This window comes from Lissotriton vulgaris, chromosome 3_1 (genome assembly GCF_964263255.1).
Source record: "Lissotriton vulgaris chromosome 3_1, aLisVul1.2, whole genome shotgun sequence".
Classification (NCBI taxonomy): Eukaryota; Metazoa; Chordata; class Amphibia; order Caudata; family Salamandridae; genus Lissotriton; species Lissotriton vulgaris.
This window is the reverse complement of record NC_141689.1, coordinates 2,051,940,669-2,051,957,390: the sequence shown is the minus strand read 5'-3', so window position 1 is coordinate 2,051,957,390 and position 16,722 is coordinate 2,051,940,669. Positions and strand designations below refer to the sequence as shown.

Below are 16,722 nucleotides of genomic sequence, written 5' to 3'. Positions count from 1 at the left end.
GTCCCAGGACTCCTGGGGACGCAAAGTCTGCAATTCGGCTGCCTCTCCCTTGAAGGTTCCCAGCGCGGCAGCGTTGTTAGGCCGCTACGATAGGGCGTTATGGGATTCTTTGGATCGCTTCGAAGAAAAGATACCAAAGAAATACCAGAAAGACTTTGCTGAGATAGTCACCGAAGGATCGCTGGTAGAAAATCAGATAATCAGCACGGCAGCAGACGGCGCTACGTTATCAGCACATACCTATGCTCATGGGATCTGCGCCAGAAGGTCATCTTGGTTTAGGCTCACATGCCTCAAACCTGATGCGCAACAGAACATTTTAAACCTCCCATTCTCTTGCTCCTCTCTCTTTGGCACCCACGCCGACGAGGGGATAAGCAGAGGGAAGTCTGAGCTTGACCCACTCAAAGCCGTCGGCTTAGAAAAAAAGGAGTTCAAGCGTCGCTAGAGGCCTAACAAAGGCAAGGGTTTCCAACAGAGGGTTCAAACCCCTCAGTGGTCCCAGGGCAAGAACCAGGGCAAGTCTCAATAACGGGGCCGTAAGTGCAACAGAGGTCGAGGTGGAAATCAACAGCAATCCAGCACCACGGCTAGAACAGGGGGAAAGTCATGAGCAGTGGCTTTCTCTGGCACCGTTGCCCACTCCAGTGGGAGGAAGTGCCTCACAACATCTGGCAGAGTGGTGCAATATCACAAAAGATCGTTGGGTGTGTGAGAAGTTGGCCTGATATGCAGTGCTCACTATTCTAGTGATCACTATGTATCAGTCCAAACGACCCTTATTTATGATTGGTTGTAAGTCAACCTTATAGACCAGCTATCCTAGTAGCATGGACAAGAGCAGTCTTTAGGCTAAACTCTAGAGGGCGTGTTAAGCCAGCTGTTATACCATCACATATACCCCTTGAACACCAAGTGAAAGGACACCACACAAGTTGTTATGAAAATAAAAGGATATTTATTTATAACACAACAGCCCTGGACTCTTTATGAGGACAGGGCGCTAAGCACAATACAAAGCTCTTAAAGAAATACTGAAAGTCGCACAATTTACACAAATGCCCGAGGGGCACGGAAAACCATATACTATGGAAGTGGAATGCAAAATTACTAGCAGGTAAGTACTACTCTCAGAGACTTTGGAATCGCTAGGCCTACAATGCTGAACCCTTAGATTAGAAGCAGGAGGTCTAGGAACGTCGTGTACAGAGTGGGGACTCTCACGCGTAATGCGGGACAAAGTCTATGGATACTAGTAAATGCAAAAGTTAGTGTTCTCGGGAAAACCCGACTAGGTAGGTCAAAAACGAAAGTGGATCTAGACACTTAGAGAGTTGTTCTACGCTGGAGCACCGTGCTACTCGGTTTACCTAGCCCAGGGGCTGCAGCTGCATAGGGTTCAAGTGTCGTCGGGAAGCCTCTTTGACGAACGAGGAGCCTGAAGTGGAAGTTGCTGGCAGGCGACCAGTGAAGATGTTCCGGGCTGATCCGGGGACGGATCAGTGAAGAAGAGTACCTGTAAGCAGAGGGGACCAAGTTCTGAATCACTAGCCAGTGATTAGGTGGGCACCAGGATGGCACCGGATGAGGTCACTCAGCCAGGTGAAGAGGTGACACTGGATTCTTCTGCTGCACGGACCAAGGGCGCTGATGTCGGCCAGGCTGGAGGTCTGCGAGCTGTCCCACGTCGGATATCTGCTGCTGGCGATGCTGGATCCGGTGAAGGAGGCAACAAGCCTTGGCTACGGCAAGCCCACGTGGCGACACAAAATGGCGTCTAGGGTGGACCAGGAGGGTCCGAGGAAGGTCCCCTTCAGGAGGAGACTTGGGCCAGTCTAGAGGAGCTAGACCAGCGGTGAAACAAACGTAGGACGTCGTCTGGAGGGTCACTAGCCAACGGGCAAGTGACCGGACAACATAGCAGCAACCCAGGAGAAAAAGGGCCCCACGCAGATCTGGTGGATGCTGGGGGGCTGGACTTCGGTGCTCGTGCTGCTTGGGGTTGGGGCTTCTCTTACCCCAGTGCACCCACTCGAGGGTCCCTCTGCGGTCGTGCTGGGTCAGTGTCGTGCTGGTTCTGATGGTCGCCGGGTCCACTGGTCTCGTCGCACCTATGGTTCTCAGCTGTGCTGTAGAGGCAGGTTGAGGTCAGAGAGGGCAGGGAGTCCGGGTCTCGTCGAGCTGGGCAGTCTGGTTCCGGAGGAAGGACGTCTCAGCAAACCGCAAGATACTTAGTTGGTGCCTGCTGCTGCAGGGTGACTACTCCTTAGTCACAAGGGAGAAATCTTGAGAAGAAGTCGAGAGTTCCTTTCGTAGAAAGTATTTTCAGGATTCAAAGATGATCTAATTTGGAAGGGTCCCCGCTCCCACCTTTATTCTAAAGAAAGGGGCTGGTACGCGACTAGGTCCTGCCCATGGGTAGGACCAGGAAGGGGGGTGGTTACACCCCTCTCCCATGCCGGACTTTCCCCAGCTCAGGGGCTGGTGTGCCCCTGGAACTGGTTCAAGCCGGCAGATGCACAGTGAGCACCGGGGTGCCACTTGCAGTCACCTTCCTATTCAGCCCTGCCTAACTAGGATACACAAAATCCTGTCTGGTATGGTGCTAGCACCGCCCCTGACAGGAAACCCTTTGTCCAAGCTCCCCTCGCTGGAAGGACTCCCAGCTGCAGGGGGTCAGACTTGTGTCTGTGGTGGCAGCATCCATTTTGTGATGCTGAGGCTCGAGTTAACTTTAACCGGGGTTCACAGTTACATACATGTCGTGTCCCTCTAGAAGGGTGGAATGCTAACCCCGTCGCCAGAATTGGCGAGGGGTTAGTATTCCAATTCGTATGACACCTTACCCGACATGTTTTGATAAAGCGTTACCAGAGTTGGCAAATAACTGCGAGGATTATAAGGCACTTAAGAGTATATGGTACGTGTTATCATAGAACAGCTATTAGGACTTGGTTCCGCAAGCTGCAGACGGGCTCAGCTCATGCCAGAGCGCCATCTCACATAATTCCAAGCACTATGCCTTCAGGATTGTTAAGGCCTGCCATAGGAGTGACTGATAGGAATACATGTGTCTATTTTAGGGTTAGATATAGGTATACTATATCTAAAGCAAAGGGTGATTACACCACCTTGCCCCAGCTGTCGTGCAGCCAGTTGTGTCAGATTTAGATGGCCAGCCAGGGGTGGCATAATACATGCTGCAGCCCCTGGTAGTCCCTGGGTACACCTATGCCCTGAGTTACAGGGTCTGATAAGGTGGCCCAGTACCAATTGGTAAATGCACCTAAGGTACACGTGTCAATTTAGTGAGAGAACAGCTAGGCTGTGGGTCTGATTGGCAGGCCCACAGCCAGGGAAGTCGTAAACCAGTGAAGCAAAAAGCAAAAATCTGTGGTGATCATAGGATCGCAGACCCTACTCTCCTACAGGGTGCTTAATATACTACGCAATGGGTACTCTCTATGTTTCTGTGCGCCTCCAAAGGACATTCCTCCGAAAAGATCTCGTCCTCATCAGCTAAAGTTCCTCCGGCAGGAGGTGAAAGTTCTTCTTCAAAAACAGGCTATAGAAGAAGTTCCTTCCTCTCAGCGAGGTAAGGGAGTCTACTCCAGGTACTTTCTTGTGCCCAAAAAAGATCAGGAGCACAAATCCAGACTGATCCTGGATCTTCGCCTTCTGAACAGAGTAGTCATCAGGGAGAAGTTTCGCATTTTGGCCCTTCATCAAATATGTCCACATCTCCAAGTCGTAGACTGGATGTGTTCGGTGGACCTCCAAGATGCGTACTACCACATTCCCATTGCTCCACGACATCGCAAGTACCTGCGGTTTGTGGTCGGACTCCAGCACTACCAATACAAAGTCTTGCCTTTCGGGCTCAAGTCTGCCCCACAAGTCTTCACCAAATTCATGGCGGTGGTGGCAGCCGCACTTCATAGAAGAGGTCTGTTTGTATACCCTTACTTAGACGATTGGCTTCTCAAAGGCCCATCTCCTCAACAAGTGAGGAGCGATTTTCAAGTTTGCCTTCAGCAGTTGCACGACCTGGGCCTCCATGTCAACAGGGAGAAGTCCGTGCAGCAGTCCCCTCCCCCCAGACGATCCACTACCTGGGATCAGTTCTGGATACAAGCACAGGAAAAGCGTTTCCTTCGGAGGAGAAACTTTTTTCAATGCAGCAGAAGGGCAGGACTCTGCTCTAGTTGAAATACCCAACTGTCTGGCAGTTGGCATCCCTGCTGGGTTCAATAGCTTCCTGCATATTTCTCATACCCAACGCCCGGCTGAGAATGCGACCGTTGCAGCAAGATCTCGAAGACAAGTGGGATCAAGCAACGGGTCGCTGGGAGGATCGCATCTTGGTCTCCCAAGCAGCGAAGTCCTCTATCAAGTGGTGGACTCGGCCTCAAAATCTGTTGGTGGGAGTTCCTTTTCACCAGCCACTTCCAGTACAATCGCTAGTGACGGGTGCCTCTCTGCAAGGATGGGGGGCACACATGGAGTCCCTTCAGATGCAGGGACGGTGGTCCAGGAATGAGCAGTCCTATCACATCAACATGCTGGAACTACGAGCGGTCCACCTGGCTCTAAAAGCTTTTCTTCCTGCGATCAAGTCCAGCTCGGTCCTGATCCAAACCGACAACACGATCACCATGTTTTATTTAAACAAACAGGGAGGTACAAGATCACGTCCTCTCTCTCTGGAGTCTCAGACGATCTGGCACTGGCTGTTATCCCGAAACCTCTCGGTGGTGGCAGTGCACCTTCCAGGAGAGCAAAACATCAAAGCGGACGCTCTGTCTGCACTTCGAAGATCAGCCAGACTGGGTGCTGCACGAGGAGGTGATGGCAGATCTTTTCCATCGTTGGGGTCGTCCATCAATCGATTTGTTTGCAGGGGGCGTGGCTTGCAGCCGGCAATGGTGGCTGCTTGAACTGCGAGCTCCGTGACAGAGCCGCAGATTATCCTGATTCCTTGCGCCCGGGGCTCCCCACGACACACCCGATGCTCGTGTAAGGGATGACCCCCGACTGGGCCGCCATAAAGAGAGTAACAGCTTCCTGGGAGTCCTGCTGGGGCGCGCTGAAGGACTGATTGGGGACCTCCGGGGAAGCACCCAAAATGGCGGCTGAGTTGCGGGACCGGAGTACTTCGTCCCTAAACGGCAGACGAGGCCCCTAAAAAACGACAGCGAGGATCGGAGGAACTGCAGCCTCGGGAGCACAGGTACTAGAGTGGAGTGCCTGCGACGCGAGTGGAGAGCAGCGGTGGCGGCCGTGATTGCTGCCCAGGGCTCATTGCCGCTGAGGAACTGATCGTGAGTGGGAGTAGGCAGAGCGCCTAAGGAGCGGTGAAGGTTGCTCCTGCAATAGAAGAGCCCTGCGCCCTAAGGAGCGAGACTGGAGGAGGTGAGCTTGGGGCTGGCCGAGGAGAGGGGAGCGGAGGAGGTCGGCGGTGCCTCCCGGGGCTTGAGTCTGAGCTGACTGCTGCGCCTGTTACTGGGGATGGAGACGGCGCCTGCAGGAGAACCCCCAAGGCTTACCGAATCACCACTGGAGGAACAGCGAGGGACGGGCGGGGACGCCGCTGGAGCAGCAGAGGCTGGTGACAGTGCCTGAAAGAGCACCCCATGCCGGCAGGCAGTGTAGAACTGGAGGCGAGGTCGAACCGCTCCTTAACCACTTGGATGCTATGGCTCCTCTGGATCTTCCATGTAATTTCCATTGAAATCAATGGAAACTCCATGACGAGTTACCCTTGTCATTAGCGGCGAAGAGGTTAATGGTGATGGGGCCGTTGCGGCTGGGCGGACCCTGCAGAGCTGGGCAGAGGTGCTTGTGGAGGAATTAGGCGGAGAGAGTAGCCCTGGATTGGCAGCGCAAGGGTGCCGAGGACTCCTGTGGTGGGGGAACGAGCTCCTGATAGCGGGCTGTGCTAGGACCTGCGAGGCCTGGGGACCAAAGCTACCCTTGAAGGTACGGAGTGACACTGAGCGGGAGACAGTTGCCTGATGGCGAACGGAGAGGCGGGCAGCTGCTGAGCTCGGTACCGCCTGCAGAAGACAATAAAGAGCTCCCCCGGCAGGGGGACCTACCCGGAGGGCTGCGGTGCGACCTCAGGCTGAAACGCTGCTGGGCTGGAGTCTGCGAAGAGCCCACTAGCCACAGACAGGCGAGCTAGTAGCAGGGCCTGAGCCAAGGCTGTGCTGCTCCCCTTGCTTGGAGATGCCCACGAGATAAGAAGACAACGCTACCTTCCTGAGCCCGGGACTGGAGTGAGCAGCCCAGCTCTCACTACATGGTAGGTCGGTGGGGACACTGACCCTGACATCCCTGGTCGAAACCACGCTCCAGAGGGGGCAGCGGCTGTCAGAAGTAAGGAACACTACTACTGGTGCCTGAGGGGAACCACCGCTCCGAGAGCAAGAAAGCTCCGCACGACATCCGAGGGGCGAGATCGCCCGCCACAGACTCTGCCGATCGACCAGGGGGGAAGGACGGTGCGTGAGGTCAGAATACCTGAGGCCACCCCCTGGGGCATTCTCCTGGGCGCCCACCGCGACGGACGAAAGAGGCTTGAACCTCCAGCCGCTGATTGCTGATGGGGAAACCAAAAGGGCCTAAAGGTGGGAGCCAGAAGCCCGCGGAAGAAGAAATGCCGGACAAACAGGAGCGGGGGCAGCCCGAGCAGGCGAGAGACCCTCATCTACAACAGCTCGATAAAATTCTAATGGCGATAACGGAAACCCGCACAGCGCTACAGCAGGACATAGCGCAGGTGGCTACGGGACTGAGCTTGCTCAGAGCCGACCTTGGCAAACTGTCTGATAGTCGTCGAGGTGGAGGACAAGATGAAGACCATGGAACCACTACAACAGAAATTGGGGGCGACTATGGCCAACATACTGGAAAGAATGGGCACTCGAGAAAAACGAGCCGAGGATGCTGAAGGCCGTAACCGTCGTAATAACATACTGGTAGTAGGCCTGCCCGAAAAAAATGAAGGATTGGACATGGTTCAGTACTTGGAATCCTGGCTCAAAACAGTGGTGGCACCAGAGGGATTGTCAACCTTCTATACACTAGAGCGAGCGCATTGGGTACCGACTCGACAGCCCCAGCAGGGTCGACCTCCGAGGCCCGTGGTGACTACTACATTTCAGAGATCGAGACTTGATCCTTCAGAAGGCGAGGACGGATGGTCCCTTCCAGATAGAGAACAGCAAGGTCAACATTTTCCCCGACTATACTTACGAAACGCAGTGCCGCCGGACTTCTTTCCTAGCCATAAAGCGGGAGTTGCGGACCGAGGGACTGCAATACTCGCTCCTGTTCCCGGCCAGGCTGAGGGTCATAGTGGACGGTAAAACTTTCTTCTTTGACACCCCGGATGACGCCGGTGCCTGGCTGGAGCTCTACAAAGCTGGAAAAGATGGGGGCGAGCAGGGGCCACGAATTGCAACTGAAAGCTTACCACAACGGAAATAGAGGCGGATCCGCAACAGGCAGCGGGGGCTGAGGAGGCCCTCCCCGTCCCAGACAGCAGCGGAATGGCGAGATATACTGGCTGCAGTGACCCCGATCTCGACCACGCAGTGGACGCCATCGGTCGGTGGCACGGACTCGGAGAAGGATCATTCCCAATCAGACTCTGGACACTCTGAAACGAACAGCGTACGATTGCCGAAGGTCACGCCAGAGACTGCGGAGGGCATGCTGGATGAGGTCTAGGCGAACCCGCAAAGCGGAGCGGCTGGGGGCTCAGAGCCCCAGTGGACTTCCCGACAGGACTTACTAAGGGAGGTTGATTATTTGAATGGCGGCAAGGGCCGGGGGAGTGGGGGTGTCTCGGGAAGCGTTAATGATCAGGGCTCAATTGTTCAGAGAGAATCCATTGGAGCGGGTGCCAACCGGTTGGCTGCCAGCACCCCCTCATTGCCCTTAAGGCATGCCTGCAGTGTCTACTGTTGGGCTTAGAGTTGTATCACAAGTTACACTAGTTTGGACGGGGACTAGATGGTTGTTGCTAGGTCCTGTTCTTGGGGGGGGGGGGGGGGGAGTTAGTGGAAAGTTGGGCATCATGGAGGGGGGGGGGAGATTGTCACTGGCGTCGATGTGAGGAAGCTAATTGGTGAAGAGTTGGGAGTGCTGTGCAGGAAATCTTGGGTGAATGGGTGACTCTACGAACCTGAGATGCACAACCTAGAATGTGAGAGGGTTACACACCATGACACAACAACACAAAATACACACCTACCTGGTTAGGAGAGGGGTACACGTGGCACTACTCCAGGAAACACATATGACAAAGGCTGAAGGGATAGCGCTACAGTGTAGGTGGAGAGGCCAAGTGTATAACACCACGTATTCGGCGTATGCTAGAGGCGAGCTGATATGGATTAGGGCGGGAGTCTCTTTTCAGTTGACTAAGCAGACGATCGACCCCGAAGGCAGATTTGTGGCAGTGGAAGGGAAATTGAGAGGAAGAGAAGTGGCCTTCTGTAGTATATACGCGCCCAACATTGACCAGCTAAAATTCCTTGCGGGACTGTCGGGATCTTTAGCGCACTATCTGGCAGGTCCGTTAGTAATGGCTGGGATTTTAACTCTGTAACGGACGTCTCCCTGGATAGATCGCACCCACCCCTCGCCGACTCCCCGATACACCGCTTAACCAAAGGAAGGTTGGATTGGCAGACACGGTGGGGGCTGATTGACGTCTGGAGGGCGCACCACCCGCAGGGCCACGACTACTCCTCTTTTTCGGGCATGCACGTCCTTCATGTCCGGCTGGACGCGGTGCTGTGCTCCTCAGTAATGGCTCCAACCATTGTGCGATCCAAATACCTGACCAGAACGCTATCGGAACACATCCCCTTACTGGTTGCCATGCAGTGGATGCCAGGAGTCTCGTGCGTCCCTACCTGGAAGTTGCGACCCGAGACGCTGGAAGACCCAATTTTCTCGGCCGCAATAGAGGAGGGGATAACTTATTACTTTGCAGAGAACGCTGGAACAACTGCAACGAGGGCAACGGAATGGGACGCCTTTAAGGGGACGTCCAGGGGCTCTGCATAGGGAGGCATGCAGGAGTACGGAAGGTGCTTCTAAACGACTTAGGAAAAGCTGATACGGCACTGCGGGAGGTGGAGCTGTTACGACCCGGCCGCCCGGAGCTTCAGGACAAGGTTTGCGCAACGAAAGAAGCGGTAGCAGTAGAAGTGGAGCGCTTGCGTAGTTTTGATTACAGGGCGTACACGGTGAGAGCCCATGCGGAGGGCGACAGAGCAGGAACTCTGTTGGCCTGGCTGGCCAATCCCTTGAAGAGAAGCTCCCCCATAGTAGCCCTAGACACTGCGGAAGGGGGTGCAGTTCACACCCAAAATGAGATCCTGCAGTGCTTCATGCACTATTATAAAGTTCTCTTTAAAAGCAGGTTAACGACCGAAGACATAGAACACTTTCCTCAGGGACTTACTGCAACCTGTCCTGGACCAAGAGCAAGCGAAAGCCTTAGGAAAAGACCTAGAGATAGGAGAAATAAGAGGGGCAATAAAGAGTATGGCCCGGAACAAAACCCCAGGACTGGATGGGAAGCCCGTAGAATTTTATGGGAAATACATGGATCTCCTGGCGCTGAGGCTCCAAGAGGTCTACAAAGAAGCGAGGGAATCCGGTCAACTGCCGCAATCTATGCGGGAAGCATTGATAATACCATTGCTGAAGCCAGGAAGAGAGGGCAAGGAGGCAGCTTCTTACAGACCGCTTTCGATGTTGACAGCCAACTACAAAATACTGAGTTGTATCCTGGCGACCCGATTGTTGCACCATATGACCGCACTAGTTCATGAAGACCAAGCTGGCTTCATACCAACGTAAAACACTACTACGAACATCAGACGACTGGTACGTCTGTTGGGAGAGGATGACCTGAGGGCACAGCAGCCTATGATACTTTCGGTGGACATCGAAAAAGCCTTTGATAGTCTGGAATGGGACTATTTATATACAGTATTGCGGCGATTTGGGCTAGGAGACGGTTACCTACGATGGACCAAAGTGTTATACACATCGGCGGTGGCCCAAGTGAGAGTAGGCACGTTGATCTCCTCACAGTACCCTTTGGAACGGGGAACGAGACAGGGATGCTCGCTGTCCCTGCTACTATTTGCCCTAGCTATTGAACCCCTGGCGGTGGCGATAAGAACGGGCGCCCACTTTCGGGGTTTAAAAGGCAGAGACGCTCAAAATTACATATCACTGTACGCAGACGACCTGTTGCTCTTTCTTGAGGATGCCAACAGAGCACTGGTAGGGGCTGAGGGAGTACTTTCGGACTTTAGAGAGATCTCAGGACTGAGGGTGAACTGGTCCAAGACATGCTTATTCCCAGCACGACAAGGGGAGACGCAGCCTAACCAGTTGTGGGCGGTACGGTGGGAGCCCAACTGTCTGAAGTACTTAGGAGTGCACATTTACCGCGGGACGGCAGACCTGTTGGATGGTAATATTGGCCGGGGAATACGGGCACTGAAGCGCAGCATGGCCTTTTGGGCTACCCTCCCATTATCGATGGCAGGCCGCACAGCCTTACTTAAAATGATAGCGCTCCCTAGGTTTCTTTATTACTTTAGGACATTACCAGTGTGGATACCCGGCTCCACATTTAAGTTATTAAAATCGATGTTCGTGGCTTTCATCTGGGGCACGGGCCGTCGGAGAGTAGCACTGACAACGCTCATAAGAGCAAAGGCTGAGGGAGGCCTTGCGGTCCCGGACCTTGAACTACTATTTGGCGGCCCAGCTGCAGGTGTTTACGCAAGAGATAGAGAGAGAATTTAGGGGACCAAGCCCAGAGAGACAGGGAGGCATTCCTTGTCACGTTCTCTCGTTTATAGCACTACAGCAGAAACTAGACCTTAGGGCATTGACTTTGGAAGATAAAACACTCAGGCTCTGCTGGAACCGCTCTCAAGGGAAGGCGAAAGTAGCGCATCCATATGCACCTGAAATCCCCCTGGGGATGGTGGCGGCATTACCGCACCGAGGCGACTGGTCACAACTACAGCACTGGGAAGAGGCGGGAGTCCAAATGTTGGGGGACCTCTATGAAGATGGGACTATGTTACCCTATCAGGCTCTTCGGGTAAGATATGATCTACCGAGGGGAGGCTACTTGCTGCGCATGGCATTGACCAGAGCAATCCAAGAGTACTGGCGGAACGGCTTGGCGGAGCCTGAAACAACGATGGCCTGTCAATATGTCATTATGGCGGCGGGGACTTTCAAAGCGGTCACATGCCTGTACTCAGCAGATGTACTTGATTCCTCCCAACATGGATTTCGGGAGGAGCACAGCACGGAATCCGCCCTGATTAAATCCATGGAAGATATCAGGCTGGTGATGGATGCAGGGGGCAGAGCAGCCCTGATCTTACTGGACCTCTCTGCGGCCTTCGACACGGTCCACCATAAATTACTGGTGGACCGGTTGAGGGCCTGTGGAATTCAGGGAAAGGCTCTAAAAATTCTTCAAGCCTTCCTATCTGACAGATCCCAGACAGTGGCACTGGGCAGCTACGAATCACGCCCTTTTGTACTTCCCTGTGGTGTCCCCCAGGGGTCCTCTTTAAGCCCGACCCTCTTCAATGTATATGTGTCTACCCTCGCCCCGGTAATTCGATCATTCGGCTTTCAACTCACGGCATACGCCGATGACACACAGATTGTGGTGTCCCTTCTTCCCGGCAACACAGAAAACACCGCAGACAGATTCAGAAACTGCATGTCTGAAGTAGGCCGCTGGATGGCTCAAAGCTGTCTTAGGCTAAACTCCTCAAAGACCGAGGTCCTGCTCTTTGGTGCCAAAGATAACTTCTGGTCCCCGAGATGGTGGCCAGACGAAATGGGACCTCTCCCAGAGCCGGTGGACAAAGTGAAGAATCTCGGGATTCTGGTGGATTCCACCCTGACCTTCAAATCCCAGGTGAATGCCCTCTCCTCCTCTCTTCACTTCACACTTAAAACCATCAGAAAAATTCTACCATATCTGGAGATGAAACATAGGAAAACAATTGTCACAGGTCTAGTGCTTTCACGCCTAGACTACTGCAACAGTCTGATGCTAAACGCCCAGCAGAGCGTTCTCAACAAACTCCAACTACTGCAAAATGCAGCCGCCCGCCTTATCACTGACACACCAAAATTTTCCTCGGTATCCCACGATCTGGTAAAATTACACTGGCTACCCATCCGTAAAAGAATCACTTTTAAGGCGGTATGCATGGTTTTCAAAGCCCTCCACGATACAGGCCCCAGGCACCTGAAATCTCTTTTCCGCTGGCACAAACCAGCAAGAACTCTGAGGTCAGGACAACTGGCCCTGGTCACAGTCCCCAGAACTAAAAAAGCTCGCTGGGGTGGTAGGAGCTTCTCTCTTGGAGCGGCAGAGGCCTGGAATAAACTCCCACTTGTGCTTAGACAAACTCAGGACCTGATGGTCTTTAGAAGAGGACTTAAAACTTGGCTCTTCACTCTGTATGCACGCTCCTTCACACCAGCCTATCCTTCTAGCGCCAGGACACCTCCGGGTAACAGAGCGCTCTACAAATGTGAAAATAAATAAATAAATAAATAAAATACTCTAGGATGCTAAATGAAAAGTTGCCACCTTTGGACACACTGAAAGCAAAATGGGAATTGGACCTAGGGAAAGACATCCCTGAAGGGGCATGGGCGCAGATAGTGAGAAGGGCCTGGAAAGGCACGCGGAACGCACGGTTTCAGCTCATACACTTCTATATACTACACAGGGCATATCTAACACCAAAGAAAATCGAGAAGTACTTCAGGGTAGAGGACACAGCGTGCCCTAGATGCGCGGGGGCGGACCTGGCGCATATGCTGTGGATCTGCCCAGTGTTAGGTCCATACTGGAAGGAGGTGGGGGATACCCTGAACCCGATAACAGACCGACAACTAGAGTTCGATATGGCTATTAGTATTTTACACTGGTTCCCCCACACTTCTAAGAACAAGATCACAAGTTAGTTTGTGGACATGGGGCTCATATTGGCGAAGAGGGAGATCACAAGGCATTGGAAGGCCACTGCGGGTCCCAACAGCAGCAGATGGGCAGGCGAGCTTCTAAAGTGGGCCAGCAGTGAGAGCACACTACGATACCAGCAGGTGCGTAGGCAAAACAATGAGAAAGGGCTAGAAACAGCGGCGGCTTGGGAGGCACTGGTGCAGGCTTTACGGGATTATGGGACGCCGGACGATAGTGCAGAGTAGGCGACTACTTGGGAAACGACCCTGGAAAACAACAGGTGCACCAAACAAGACAACACACAATCACTCCTGCACACATTCACTGCGAGAGTACATCTTAACCGCCCGCGCCAGTGACTGGGCTTGGGGAGGTGGGAGCGGGGATGGGGATCGGTGGGTAGTTGGAAGAGGGACTGTTTTGAGACTTAGTTTAACTAGTACATTGATTATAAGAGTTAATGTATTTCACGACATGACACCATGGGCCGAGGATGGGAAAAGTAATATAGTAGTAGTATAGCTTTATTTCGATACGGTACATATCATAAAAGCAGTACAAAAAATAAAATCATTACAAGGGTGCATAATATAAAATACCGTAGAGAATCATAACAGACATTAATACATAAAATACACATTTAAGCTATTCTTACATATATTTGCACTAATGGCTAAAAACAGGTCAAAGAGAATAGAACATTATTGGATCAATAGCTTTCTTGCAGATCTTATACGCCATGCCCAGCCAAGAAATTTTGCCATGCAGCATGCAAAGAATGGGCGGGCATCCGAGCGCAATATACGTAGGGCTTCTAGATGTGATCTTGTTCCCAAACTTCTGCACAGAGGCTTTAACCATTTCAATCTAGGAGCTGCATAAACACTGCACTCAAACAGAAGGTGGGCGTCAGATTCAACCCTTGAGTCGCAAAAAGGACAAATTGGGACCGTTTGAAAGGGAGGATTCCAGGAAGAAGTAAACAATCCTAAGGGGAGAACACCCACCCTAAATTTGAAGTAGAGTGATCTGTCTCCAGAGCTGCGGATTAGGTCCAAATAAGGTTCCCTGGAGGGGAGATCTTTAACTAGTAAAAATTGGGCAACAGATTTGCAAAGATTGGAGTTACGCATTCTGTTATTTTTTACCCATAGCCAGTAAGCATTCTTTAGGAGCAGCTTGGGTGGTGCTGTTTTATTGGCCCAAGCGTCTCCCAATCCCAGCTCATAGAGCAATCTTTTTACCTCCCTAAACCAGGGTATCTTATTACAACCTGGGAGAGACAACAGATCTTTCAGGGCGTCAGCGTAACTACACAATTCAGGGACATTCCATACCCGGGACCAAAGTAGCAGGGGGCGCAGTTTTGCTTGCTCGCAAATTGGGCGAGTGCCTGCATCCAACAGGAGGGGGATTGTAGGAGTGCTGTGGGGTAGCCTCATCAGATCTTTATGGAAGTTGTTTTCCATCTTTGCCAATGTATCGACTCTCTGCATACCCCACAGTTCGGCGCCATATAAAGCTGCGCTTACAACCCTTGCTCTGTAAATATCTAGCACTGCCCCGATTGGTTTCAATGAGGAGGCTCGTTGCTCCTTGAGCAAAACACCCGTGACCCTTTTGTGCGTCAGAAACACCTTTTGATGGTGTGCCTTCCAACTCATTGAGTCACACAAGCGAATTCCCAGGTAGTCAAATTCTTTGACTCTCTCCAGGGGGGTGGAGTCTAAAACAGGTGGGGCGACGGTTTTCTTGGGGGGATTAAGGACAAGGAATTTGGTCTTGCTTATATTTATAGCTAAACCCCTGCTATCACAGAAGGATTTAAAGCTAGAAAGCAATTTCTGGATGCCAGTTGGAGATTTCGAGATCAGGAGGGTGTCATCCGCAAACAGGAGCGTTGGGATCTTTCTGCCCGCCAGGGTAGGCGCATCCGCAGGGTGTTGTAGCAGATGCTCCACCACTCCGTTGACATATAGAGAAAACAGAGTGGGGGCAAGCACACACCCCTGGCGGACGCCCCTGTCTACTGGGATGCGAGATGTTTTTTCTCCCTGGACACCCCACCTGATCTGGGCGAAATTGCCTTCATGGAATTTTTTAAGCAAGAATAACAGGTAGTTGGGTAGTCCTAGACCATCGAGGACATTCCATAGCAGTTCCCGTGGGACTAGGTCGAAGGCCGTTCTCAAGTCTATAAAGACTAGATATAACGTGCCCCCTCCCAGCACCACCACCTTCCAATATATCATCAGAAGGCGGAATGTTTGCTCGATGGTGCCTGTCCCTGTTCTAAAACCTGCCTGAAAATCAGACAGAATTTTTTCCTCGTCGGCCCATTGAAGGATCCTACCCAGAACGACTTTCCCCGCAACCTTCTGGGATGAGTCCAGCAAGCTAATAGGGCGGTAGTTTGCTGGATCGTCCCGGCTGCCTTTCTTGAAAATAGGCACAACTTCTGCGCCCCTCCAAGAATCAGGAAAGGATCCCCCTAGCAGAGCCTCATTTAAGAGTAAAGCAATTAATCTGCTCCATACTACCGGGTAGGATTTAAGTAAGTCCCCTGGGATACCATCAGGGCCTGGAGCCTTGTTGGGGATAATGCTCCTGATAGCCCCTTCAACTTCCTGACTGGTGAAAGGGAAGTCTATAGGAAGAGAGTTAGCTATAGTAATGGCCAAAGATCCCGGGCATGGAGGAGACAAGTCCAGTGCAACAGAATAGAGCTTGGAGAAGTGGGCAAACCAAGCATCACCCGGAATGTTGCAGGTTATTTGTTGGTCAATAGGCTTGTTCCTTGCTCTTAGGAGATCCCAAAACCGTTTGGAATCCTTCAAGGAACTAGCTTCAGTTAGGTCACACCAGAAGTGGTAATCATGAGCCTCCTTTGCCTCAACCACTATTTTTTTGTAAGAATTCCTCGCCGAACTAATGGCGACCTTGTCCCTACTCTTTACTGCAGCAATAAGCTCCCCCTTAGCAATACGACATTTAGGAGAGTACCAATTGTCTCTGGCATTGGAATCACTTTTGGAACCCACCCTAGGTTTGGTACATTGAATAGTAAACAATTTACTCAGTGATACTATAGTCTCTATAAAAAGTGGTAAGACTTTAGTACTGGCTGGGCATATGGCGTCAAGCCGAGGCTCCACCACTGACAAGATGGACCCGGCTTGCGCCATCCTTGCCTCATCAGCTTTAACTTTTGCCCACTTCAAACGTCTACCACAATTGGACGGAACAATTTCATGGGATGACTTCCAAGTGGGTGCTTGCTTGTACTTCTTGCTTTGCCAATTAGGAGAGAGGGTTAAACAAAGGGGGTTGTGGTCGCTATCGCAAGATACTACAACCTCCATATCCAAGTGGAATGGCCAAAGATTATAATTCAGGATAATAAAATCGATTCTGGAGGAGTGGCCCGGTCTATTGTAGGTGTGAGCTCCCATAAGGTCCGATTTTGAGCGGCCATTCGCTGATCTCAAATTATGCTCCAGACAGAGTGCATTAATATCTAACGCACTTTGTGTCCATTTGGGAATCGGATCCAGCGACAAGGTCGGGATACCCCTTCTTGCATCTTCTTCGAAGGAGTTCAAAATATCCTCCTTTGCCAGCGGTTCGAAACAACAGTTGAAGTCGCCCGCAAGGAGAATGTAAGAGTCAAT

At 52.1% G+C, this 16,722-nt stretch overlaps 1 protein-coding gene across 8 annotated transcripts in view; it reads left to right on the top strand.

Moving 5' to 3' along the window:
* Nucleotides 1-16,722, top strand: part of PCM1 (pericentriolar material 1) — a 1,333,387-nt gene that overhangs the window by 1,266,019 nt on the left and 50,646 nt on the right. The window lies entirely within an intron of this gene.